The following is a 12,973-nucleotide window of genomic DNA, read 5'->3' on the forward strand; positions in this document are numbered from 1 at the left end:
AAACCACCAGAACTTGAGAGGGTGCTACCGCTCCGCAATGACACCCTTTGATTATTTCTGATATATTGTACCGGGGATCTGGTATTGATTGACTATAAACTTTTTGTTTTAAGTAACTTCAAACAAAGTGAAAAAACAAACATTCTATTTGTTTTTCTTTTCTTGTAATCACAACAAACATTTGCTTTTTCTCTATGTCTCAAATTAACATTGCCAAACATTATTTCATGTCAGTTCCAGTCGATAATTGGTTGTAATTCAAGGATTTATTTGGCGAACTTGTCCCCTGGGATGGAGATCACCTTTAAGTGATTTAACCTATTGCCCTTAAACCCTACATGGGATTCGCTTTTGTGTTGAGTGACATCATACCCTAGATTAAAGGTTAACGCGAGACCGTGAGAAAATAGACAGCCCCGTGTACAGAGTTTGTTTTCAAAGCTCAACTGATCATGCAGATCAGAATTCTAGATAGGGATTTTTTTCTGTTTTCGTTTTACTTCTGGAGAGTTATTTTCTAGGAGGACTAAAGACCATTCCGCCTTACAAATAAAAACACATTGAACCAACGTCTTAAAGAATTGTCAATTATTAAGCCGTTGTGTCAAAACGACGAAAATCAGTTTGTGTCGTCACAAGACTTAAATTATGTTCTTCTGCAAACCGAACGTGTTTATTTTTGAGATATCACATTTTATTGTTTAATCATTTTAATTAGTGGTTCCATTTTAATAAAGTTATTAAAGTGCTAATAATGTTGATGAGACTCTGAAGTTCTGAAAGCTGTCTTTGAGCAAGAAATCAGCTAGACTAGCTTCTCGTCACCCAGGAGTGAGTGGGTTTATGTGATGCTACTCTCACACTGTGGCGAATATTCTTGCGAATAATATGAATATTTGAAATTCGCGATTAATTCGCCCCAAAGTGGCGATTGGATAGTGGATAATATTGTTTTCGGTCGTTCCTCAACCTCTCCTTTCCGATATCTTACGCATATACGCACGCTTTTTCTTCGTAAGCGTTGGTTATAAATTCGGAATGTTAATCTTCACCTCCTTACGAAGATCGGTCATTTTTGTAAGCGCTCTCTAAATTTTAGCGAATGTTGTGAAAACGGTCATTCGCCGTCGATTTTCGTAAGCATTGGTAAGCCATTGGTAACGTTGGTAATGCGTGCGTAAGCATTAGTAACATTCGTAAAAGGCATTGGCAAGCATTAGCAAGCGTTGGTATATCATTCGTAAGATATTGGTAAGGAGAGGGCCGACCGAGGACGATCGAAGGGTGAGACTGATATGAAAGTATTCACTATCCAATCGCAATTTTGATAGGCGAATTCACAGCGAAATTAAAATATTCACAATTCGCAAGAACATTAGCCACAGTGTGAGAACAGCATTATGAGTGTGTTTCAGCATGGTTTCAGTATTACTTGGCCCCGATGGAGAGTGGTAATGTGGCTGCAGACGTACCAGGTTAATTCATTGTTTTGTGCGTATGCCCAGCCGTCGATTTCACAAAGAGGTAGGACTCGTCTTATCTCGAGTTAGGACGAGTAACTCGTCCTAACTTAGGATTAATCTTAAGGTCTGCATGCTACATCGCAGGGTTGGGACTCGTCCTAAGTCATAAGATCAAATCAAAGTAAGAAAGAGTTTGGTGAAATTGACGGCTGAACTACGTAAACAATACAAATATAAACTGGAAAGTGTGCTGCCATCTAGCGTTCCAACGTTCCCCATCACAACGTAGGCCTCATTGACGCTCAGGGACATTGTGGTTAAGTTGGCCGCTGTATTACGTTGTTAATAACTACAGGCAACGTGTTCATACTGGTTGAAGAAATGAAAAATAAACAATTGTCTTATTATTATTTTACAACTTTTTTTAATATTATTACATGAGAATTTGATTCATGTAACATGCCTGGATTTATGTCAAGAACGATATGAACAAAATTGCAGTCTTGCTAATGTTTGATGTTTTTATCAATACTAAATGCCATATTTATAAAAGGATTATTCTTTTTGGGGTTTAATTTCTGTTTCCACGTAACATGCATACTTGTAGTACTGTTGTTTATGTGGAAATACTGCACACAAACATAAAATGACCCGGAGTGTCAAAAGTTGATTCTTTTTGTAAACAAGGTTAACCGCGAAGGTAACAAAACGGTTTCAGATTACCTCCACGACGATGGGTAAAGCAAGTTGTGTTTTTGTTCATGTGGCATGAGTGCAAACCTTTTTCGATGACAGGGCCCATCTACAGCTTTACGGTCCAATAAACCATGGACGATGGTTGCAAATGAACTTGGGTTGATTATTGTTAAAGTGCGTTGGACTGCTTTTTAATGTCAAAGACCAGTATTCTCATTTTGGTGTATCTATCAACATAATATGTGTACAAAAAATCAATTCTGTTAAAATTGGGATCAAATGATCGTCTGAAGATTTTAAGTATTTATCATGTGTGAGAAATGATCTCTTTCTACAAAATACTAAGTTACTTTAAATAATGCCGTTCTCGCAATGTTTTATACTACGACAGCTGCTTTCCATTGCTCGTTACAAGTTATAGTTGTTATGCTATGATCATTTTGAGTGTTAACCAATAAGGTCCGGTGCCTTTAAGCAGTATGGACGGACGACTGGACATTTAATTCGTTATAGTCGCCCTCCATGATTTATGATAGTCGCGTGTTTTGGCGCCAATAAGACACGGTTTGGTGACCGTCACACGTCATGAATTAATAGTTGCACAATATGATTATATGATCAGTTCTAGCTCTGCATCACTTGATTTTGTTCATTAAGTTGTCTATACTATAACTGACATCCAGGGAGGTTGAAATGAAATTAAGAAATAATAAAAACCGACTCACGTAACAACAGACAATGTATTTATTCCAAGCAAAACATGACAGTAATTAGGCCTAATTTCAACCAACGTAAAAAAAAAAAAAAATAATAATAATAACTACTATTACGCACAAAGTAATTTACGAGACAGTAAATATCAGGCTTTACAATGATCGTACAAATATTAAGTGTATTCCCAGGCTGTGAAACTCACTGTACATGTTTATGAAAAACATCGTCAGAGAAAAAAATGTCAAGATCGAGAGGAAGAAAAAATGTTTATATACAGGCCAGAATCCACATGTTTTTATTTCGCTCGCAACCATTGGAATAAGCATATAGCACGACGTGCACGCCGAATTTAGGCAAAACAAAAAAGTGATTGTCTCGACAAGATCGTTAACCTTGATTTCTTTTATGATTTTTGTTTTACCATTTTGTTCTTTGAGCTTAGTTGAATGACGTGTGTATTATTAAAGTGCAACAAATGTCTAAAATGAATAACTCTATGAAGCTTTTGGTCCGTCCACTGTAACACAGCCACAACCACCCCACACATATACAAACAAAAATAAATTCAACTATTCCCAACACAAATGAAAGTAAATCTGCTATCATTTAGCTGTTTGATTGTGCAAGCAAAGTCACTAAATGATGGTGGTACATAATTAGTCGTGAATGTGGCGTATATTTCTATAATTATTTCCAAACAGGAACTGTAAACTCTCTGGAATAATCCCAGGCAGAATCAAACTATTTGAGTTTTACAATCTCCTTCTCGTCCAAAGAGTAACAGCATATGGGACCAGACAAAACTTACCTCACAACGCAGTTCCAAATAAAGAACCAATGATCTTACGGACCTTAGAAACGCTGCCTTCCTTGCGTCACTCGTGTTCAGGTGTGGTATGTAGATGCGTAGCAGAATTTCCAAGAACTTTTGCTTGACCCTGAGCTAGACCTGTGACGTCGTGAATCGTGTCTTGCCTATCAACTCAACCTGGCCTGGCCAAGGACTGTTTACATTTATGCCAGGTGGAGCCAAAACAAACTCTCGCAGAAGCAAGGTTAGGTTTGTGATTTTTTAGTGCACCGTCGTTTGCTCTTGTTAAACAAGTCGAACTCATATCAGTGCGCATCATTAGAGAGAGTTGCAATGACCTTTGAATGGTATTAACGAACTGTGTGGCGCTCTATCCACAGCCGAGTACACTCGAAGACTGGTGACAAGTTTAGTAAAACCAAACAACTTTACAAAAGCAATATGTTAAAATATCACATTTTCCGAAAACACAGAGTAGTATTGCGATTAATTGTAATATACCACTGGTGTGTAACTTGAGAAAAAAAACCTAGTATGGCACTTTTAGTGCAGCAGATAAGCCCACTAATAGCAATTGTTAAGATGTGGAGGCACTTTGAATTTGACCTCTGGTGACCCCGTAGCGTCATTGACCACAAACCTAGCTAAATCTTACTATTTCAAAAATTGTTTATGAAAAGTTGTATGACCCTGAGTGGAACTAAATAGGAAGAACAAAAACAACATCAAAACACTTTCATCCAGTTGGGCCGGGACATCTTCGACTATAGAACTTTTATTTCAACAATGTCATCCTTATTGATATTTTGATATTTGAACTCACTGAAACACAAGGCTGAATTAATACACCGATCGGATTCCGACACCAGTCTACCCGCAACCCAATTGCGTGAGCTTATCAATTTCCCGGTTTTATCTGCAGGGGTTGGTGTGGTTTTTCATGCGTGACCTCGGTAGAATATATAATTAGTCCGAAGGGCTTCTGAAATTCAGGTCTTTTTCGGCCTTATCTGAAAAGTATTGATATAAATAATGTAGCAGTACATTGAAATAAAGAGCATATCAGTCGTTTTGTCTGAAAAATTCGGTGCAACTCTAATTTTAAAAAGATAAATTTGTACGTACAAAATTGCCTCAAAAAGAAAGAAAACAAGTCACAAAAATACGACAGATTGTCCCGTCACGAATGTCGGCAACAGTCCAAAATAGTACACACGGATAGATTATTTAATTTTCTACCTGGAAATGTTAAAAGCGAGACCGGATCGTACCTAGTCCAGTCAGGATACAGCGATTTTCACCGGTAGTCCAAAACCCACGTCACGAAAAAACAAACCATTAAACATGATGGTTGTCCTGCACGGTGATTGGCTGACGATGACACCATCCATTGATGTGGCAGCTTGCTGTTTTTCGTGGGTGTGGTGCCTCGAACGCCAGGCTAGCGTTAGTCAATAACAAAAAGCCCATCTACTATGAACTGACCCTCATTCCAGCTGTGTAAAAATTAAATTTCTCTTTTTATAATTTGAGTTGCACCGATTTTTTTTATACAAAACGACTGATATGCTCTTCATTTCAATGTCTTGCTACATTATTTCTGTCAATACTTTTCATAGCCGCTTCCCTTGTGGATTGAAGTGAAGCCCATTGTAGATTTTGTAGAATTGTTGTTTCTCTCGGTCCGGTCATAGATGTTCGGCACAAATCTTGGTTCCCTCATCTGAATGGCTTCAACCTGGTTGATGGTAGTTTGGTGATGGGGGTTCCAGACAGTAGAGCAGTATTCAAGGTTTGGTCTTACAAGGGAGATGTAGGCTTGCTCTTTCAATCTTGTGTGGCACTTTCTCAGGTTCCCCTTGGTGAGTCCTAGCATTCTGTCTAGACAGACAGACAGGCAGGCACTGGTCTTACATGTTAAATGCTTTCATTGGATACTGAGATTTTAATGGATCCGAGAAAAAGTAAAATGGAAAGCTTCACCTGGTATCTCGAAACTCTGAATTCAACGACGAGGTACCTCAGAAAGACGCCGGGCACAACGATGAAGTTAACTTGGTCCCCCAAAAATAGGTAATTGTGGCCGACGGGAAGTTTTGGGATAAATCGCACGATGTATATCATAGGGTACTATACGCAATCTCATGATTTAAGAGAAAACATCTTTAAACATTAGACTTGCCTTTGCGGTTAATGTATGACTTTTGTTTTATTCCGAAAAAAGAGAACGTCAAATGTTCCAATATTTTATTAAAATACATAAAATACCCAAAATACCCAATGCAAACTGTTCTGCCGTTCAGGGCACATTTTTCCTGCACTTTAGAACTGCCATCCTCAAAAAATTATTTTAATGGATTTAGAAAAAACAAAAACATTCCCCTTTGAAAAGCACTACGACAGTGGCAATTTCAAAGTGTCACTGCTTCCAGGGCCTTGTTAATATCGCCATTTTGAAAGGCGCCCTCTTTATTATTCTAAGACTGTGCTGTGGAAGAAATTTTTAAATCTGACTTAACCTAAATTCAGTTTTCTTGTGATGAACTATCAAGAATGTTCCTTTAAATCTACCTTAAATTTACGTGTTCTTGACTTTTATATCAACATTTGACCTTAAACAACAAATCTTCAGCTTTACCTTGAAACAACTAAACAATATTATAGATAGAGAACCGTGAGAGGTTGCAAACTGTACTTCTTCTAGTCTGAACATCTGACGTTACACTTCGTGATTACCGCAAGAGAGTGGCATCCAGCCCTCAATCCCCGTCTATCTTCACCTTTCATCTAATTCATTTATGCAGACGAACACTGGTGCAGCTGCCAAACGTCACCTCGGACCAATCAAACAAAATTATTAAAAGCATAATACACATATCCAATGAAATGGTTATATCAAATGAAACCACTGGTTCCGATGAAAAACACTGTATTTATCCTTACGGATAAATACGAGGGTCCAGTCTCTACATCCACCACCGCACCGTCTCGACAAACGGGAACTATACTTGTCAAGTGGGGGCGCTATACTGAAAAAGGAGATGACTAATTATTTTGCACAAACACAAACGTAAAGTCAATGGATTCTTTTCGTCACAATTTAGGCATGTGTGAAGAAACAAACAGAAATTCAAAACACTGTCTTGTGCGGTGTGCTAGATTTGCAATGCGTAAAACCCACACCTTCGTTCGAAAGCATTGATGGGAACACGTTATTCCACAAAATTGTTTTTATGACCAAATTTAGTTACATTTTTGTATTCTTTCTGGAAAGTAAAAGTTCATCTAGCCGTGTTGCATGAAAGCTTGCAATGGTTTATTGGCTGATGACACAACTATCATTACACCAATAAAAATATACCGTCTAGACAGTATGTACCAAGCGCGTCGATGGATGGTTTCACCCGTTCTAACCATGGAGGAAGGAATAGAAGGAGCTCGAACGACCCGCAAAACCGCAGAGTAACAAAAGAATACCCTGACAATGCTCCCGTCTAACCAGTGGAAAAAGATAGGAGACCTCCAGCTGGACGGCCGATTAACGAGCAGGATTAAATTTCTTTGTACAGAACGTGCGGTACCGCCGCTCTGCACCGTTGCCTTCGTGTAAAGTTGAATCATTGGAGACAAGAATTGTGAATATACACGTTTTCATTTACCATTTGTGGTGTTTCACTGAAACATCATGGAATATTTTTTCATTTTTTTTTTTACTTTCCGGTCACTAGCGGTGTTCAAAATTTGGGTATTAGCACACGAGGGTGGTTGGTATTCAATTGTGTTTTTCGATTTGGTGAGCACAAGTGTACACAATTTTTATCAGGTCTCCAAAAAGTTGTTTTTCTGTATTATATCCATACGACATACGACACCATGATTGAGTGAAGAACCAAGTGCGCACGCGCACACTCACGTACGCCAGGTCGCCCATTGTCTGTATAAGGTATGTCGGTAATTACGAGGTGTTGTTAAACGACCGCGGTACCGCAGGTTCGACTTTTGATGTCCCTTCGTTCGAGCTCCTTCTATTCCTTCCTCCATGCTGGCACTAAAGTTGGTTCCATTTTGTGCTGTCTAATACCTCTTATATAAGAAAAAAAAACACACATTATTGTGCATACTAGAGATTCATGGTTCGCTGAATGTCAGGGGTGTTGTGGCAACTTAGGTTTTTTTATCATGCTGTACTAATAAATGATTTATTATCACATATTTCACTTTTTTTTAAATGAAGTCAGAAGTGAACTAGTTTACTTGTTACTCCATAAAAAGTAACATTTTAATTGATGCCTTAAAGCCATTGGACACTTTCGGTAAACAGTATTGTATCACAACTGATATAAAAAATAAAACATGTGAAAATTTTGGCTCAATCGGTCATCGGAGTCGGGAGAAAATAACGGGGAAAACCCAACCTTGTTTCCGCGCGTTTCGCCGTGTCATGACATGTACTGTTTAAAATAAATCCGTAATTCTCGACAACGAGAACTGATAATTGTTTTAATGTTTTCTCGAAAAGTAAAGCATTTCATGGAATACTATTTCAAGAGAAGTCTTTCACCATTAATTTCTGTAAACGCTGTAGCTGTTTGTAAATCTGTGAACTTTTTTTTTTCTGTGCCGAAAGTGTATAATGTCTTTAATTGATTTATACAAACAATTTGTTACTAAAGGTCATTGAAAACTAAGTTTAAGTTAATCTATAAAATGATGTCCCAGCTTTGAAGATTTAAGTGTATTTTTGTGCCATTGCCTCCTCCCCAAAGTACCACAAAACGTCTCCAACAGATACGATCTTACGAGTATATGTTTTGTTGTTCAGCGAGAAATGTGGGGCCCAATCATCACCGTTACATGTACCCATTTCCTCATAGTAACAGTAGATGAGAAGCATAATGCTACACTGTATTTGTCTTGCTAGTGTCAAGTGTCAAGACCAGGAGTCGAACCTACACACTGGTGAACTTGCTCTGTTTTGATAAACCCAGCTGTTGTTAATGGGGGTATTGGGCGGGGCCAAACGAGATAAGGCCTGGATTTTCTGAAATATTTACGCATGAAAAGATATAAAACAATACGAAAAATCAAAAAGGGGTTTAAAGGCGTTGGACACCTTTGGTAATTTTCAAATGCCAGTTATATCATTTGATATGTCCCATTATATGCAAAACAATAACAAGTCTGTGAAAATGTTTCTCGACTGGTCACCGCAGTTGCAAGATAATGGTTAAAGACAGTGGACACTATTGGTAATTGTCAAAGACCAGTCTTCTCACTTAGTGTATCTCAACATATGCATAAAATAACAAACATGTGAAAATTTGAGCCCAATCGGTCGTCGAGTTTGCGAGATAATAATGAAAGAAAAAACACCCTCGTCACACGAAGTTGTGTGCTTTCTGATGCTTGATTTCGATACCTCAAATTCTAAACTTGAGGTCTCTCAATCAAATTCGTGAAAACAACGGCACTTCAGAGGGAGCCGTTTCTTACAGTGTATTATACTACCCACCTCTCCCCATTACTCATAATCAAGAAAGGTTTTATGATGATATATATTTTGAGTAATTACCAATAGTGTCCACTGCCTTTAACAGCCGTTTCTCACAATGTTTTATACTATCAACAGCGGCTCTCCATTGCTCGTTCAAGAAAGTTCTTGTCCTATTGGCAATAGTGATCACGTTTGTATTGTTTTTAAACGTTGTTTGCAGTGTAAGCACTTTATGTAATCCACCAAATACATAAACTGACAAACACGTAGAAGTTTGAGATCGATCGGCCATCTGGGTCACGAGAGAATAGTGAAACCGATTACACATTTTTTTGCAATTAAATTAAACATTGAATAAACACAACATGAATTACTATAGGCGATAAATTCTAAATGGGAAGTATACTTTCATTTATTTCCCATCTAGTGTGACCTCAGACATACATATTTCAAGGGATGTTTCCTACCATTATAATTTATAATAGACCGAGTAAGTTTTATGTAAATCTGTGATCTTAGACGAGTTTTTGTTGTTGACAATTTTGGTAAAATACTAAAAATAATTGTGACCATAGAGATGTTGTTAGAAGTCACTGTTAAATAAGGCATGGGGAAACTGGATTTGCATATCTCTTGAATGATAGTTTATTGACGGATCAGAATCTGTAAATTGGGTGAACAGAGATGTTGTTGATAGTTCGGCCAATTTCAGAATGACATTAAGCAAAATAGTGAAACAATAACAGTTAAATAATAATAGTTAAACAGTGATTACAAATAAATATTTAATGAAAAATTAATTAAACTAAATCCCGGTGAACCACATATCTAATGTTTACCAAAAGAACATTGATTAAAAATACACTAAATAACAACAAATAATAATGTTGATTTAAAGATACAATCAATTCTCATGCATTCTATTGATAAATAGGTAAGACTTGAAAGTTTAAGAAATAATGCATGAAGATTTAATAAAACAAATAAGAATCATACCTGTAAATTGGGTGAACAGAGATGTTGTTGATAGTTCGGCCAATTTCAGAATGACGCTATCGGCGGGAAATACAAATGAGAACGTAGGGGGCGCTACGCAAAGCAGGAATTTAGCCAAAATTAAACGGGGATGTTATTTTATGTACACCTGGCCGTGACATAATTATTAGCATACAACTTTATTTTGTGATAAGTAATGGGGAGCTGTTGGTGGTATATAACATTGTGAGAAACGGCTCCCTCTGAAGTAATCTAGTTTTCGAGAAAGAAGTAGTCCAAAGAATTTGACTTCGAGACCTCAAATTTAGAATTTGAGGTCTCAAAATCAAGCATCTGAAAGCACACAATTTGTGTCACAAGGTTGGTTTTTCTTTCACTATTTTCCCTCAACTTCGACGACCGAAGTTTGTTATTAATTACGTATGTTGAGATACACAAAGTGAGAAGACTGAAGACTGGTCTTTGACAATTACCAGAAGAGTGTCAAGTGTCTTTAAAAAGCGTTTGAAATCGTTTGTTATAAAATGCAAATGGTTAGATAGTTCATTTAAAAGTAGAAGATAATGATCCACACAAACAAACCTCGAAATTGCACAGTTTTCCTTTTACGTCGCAAAGAAACACGGTCGGCTGTTTTGCGGAGTCAACATTTTGTTCATTTTGCGACGTAATTGGGGACAATCCTCTAAAAAAAAAAGCTGTGGGACTTTGTTGTGCGACGAGGAACTGGTAGCTTGAAGGGATCAGAGGGCAGTCTAGTGCATTGCAGGACGGCCCTGTGTGACGTAAAAACTTACAAAGCTATCAACATTTATGTCAATTTGACCGTATTTAAAAAGGAAAAAAAATAGATCACTCATTTCCCTTCTGAAAGACAGTTTTAAAATAAAAAAAAGACGTTCTAACCGTGTCTTGTAGTCTTCTTGAGGACGATGTAAAATTAATTTCGTGGCTCGTCTTTGGACAATAAATGTTCAATAAATTTCATGTTGCGTTTCAAAGTGCCACTCCAAACTGAACTGCAATACTCCAAAGTCACTTCTAATAGACCCTTCCCATGAAAATATGTAAATTGCACATAGCGCGTGCGCACTAACGTTTTGGTTGGCAAAATGAGGGAACATCGTGCTGTTTTGTACCATAGATATAGAATTAAAATATTATTCTATTATATATCTATGTTTTGTACACGGCTAATGGCTGCGTGACACAGACGCGATTGCGCGTCTGCTTAGTGCACAACTCTATGGCGTTTGCCAACCAACAGGGTCTGAACGCATGCGTGAATGTGATTAGCATATTTCAAAACTCACGTCTAAAGAACAACGTAAATCCCCATTGGTATGTGCATAAACATTGCACGTAGGCATACACACAACGTGCAGTGTATTAGCGGTGCAGCAGAGCACGCTCCAGTGATCATCCATTCTGCTTATTAGCGGCGATTGTCCGCTAAAAAAATCACACTTCCCAAGCACATATAAAGTTGAAACTTCACACATAGTTAGATATGTATAAGGAGAAGAAACTGTTTGAGTTATGTCACGATGACGTCATCAATTCTTGAGTTATGAATTTTCAAAGTTTATTATTTCAAAAAATCATAACTTTTGATCTACATGATGGGTTGTTACAATCGACACATCATCGGAAAGTTCGTTAAAAACTCCGTAAATGCCTCGCAGACGTGATCCCATTTTGAGCTCGTGTTCTGGTTCAAAATCGAGTTTGAAAGTTCACAATTTCTTGTATAAAGAACTACGAAATTTCCCCTTTGGTTGTGCGTAACACTTGTGGCGGTACACGTGTAGTGTATTAGGCATAATTTATTTGGTGGCATGCTGCCAAGTTTGTTGTACTCTGTGCCATAGCGTGATATGCATAGAACTATATAGCTATGCAGAACGCTGCGAAAACGATTTCATTTCAATCTTCAGCGTCAAATTGTTCAAATGTTACCCTTCTGCTGGCTTAGTGGTCAATGTGGAATTGAAGACGAAGCTTCGCTGAGATGGCCACCTACTTCAGTGATTCATGGGACTTTTAATTATGTGAGAAAACAACAGTACAAAATGACGAACATTGGTCATGTTTTGGTTAAACACCGAGAAGAATAGAGACGTTACATCGATCGACCACTCCCCCCGGGTGAAGGGCGTTTTGGGCCCACGGAATTCACGTCAGTATTACGATATCTATTACTTCTTGAACTTAGCATAATCATCAATTGTTTTGATTATTTGTTAAAACAACTATCCAAGTTATTTTGAGTTAAATATTTTGAAGAAAAAAAATATCTGAAATAACATAAGCCCTTTCAAACTTTCTCTAGTAAGAAAGGACGTTACATAAACTAATATGTTTCTACCTCCATGCACAGACATGGATGTTACAATACAAAACATTCAAAGAAAACAGAATGGTTAAAGCATAAGGCCCAAGCAATTAGGAGTGGTCTTGCTAAAATAAACTGCCGGATTAAACAAAACTTTAGTACAAACAAATCAATAAAACAATCCAGATTTTCACCTTCTTCTTCTCTTCGTCCCTTGTCCTCGAACAAAAGCACACTTCCCAAACTCGTATGAACTTGAAACTTCGCACATAGTTAGATATGCATTAGGAGTGGAATAATGTGTTAGTTAGGTCATGATGACGTCATCCATTCTTGAGTAATAAAAATTCAAATCATTATTTCAAAAAATCATTATTTTTGATCCACGTTTTTTTTTTTACTTCTTTTTTAAAATATTATCAATAGAGCGCGAAAAAGCTTCATGAAGAATAGTCTTCGTTCAA

General features: G+C 37.4%; 1 protein-coding gene across 2 annotated transcripts in view; it reads right to left on the reverse strand.

Moving 5' to 3' along the window:
• The window catches only part of LOC139951123 (uncharacterized), a 29,768-nt gene that overhangs the window by 6,235 nt on the left and 10,560 nt on the right, over positions 1–12,973 (reverse strand). Inside the window, exon 1 of one of the 2 annotated variants that reach the window (XM_071949965.1) lies at positions 3,682–3,960. The exons of the other annotated variant lie outside the window; for it this stretch is intronic. The gene's annotated coding sequence lies outside the window, so the exon portion shown is untranslated. Of the gene's footprint in view, positions 1–3,681; positions 3,961–12,973 lie in introns of those variants that run through there. 2 annotated transcript variants of the gene reach the window in all.

This window comes from Asterias amurensis, chromosome 18, assembly GCF_032118995.1.
Source record: "Asterias amurensis chromosome 18, ASM3211899v1".
NCBI lineage: Eukaryota > Metazoa > Echinodermata > Asteroidea > Forcipulatida > Asteriidae > Asterias > Asterias amurensis.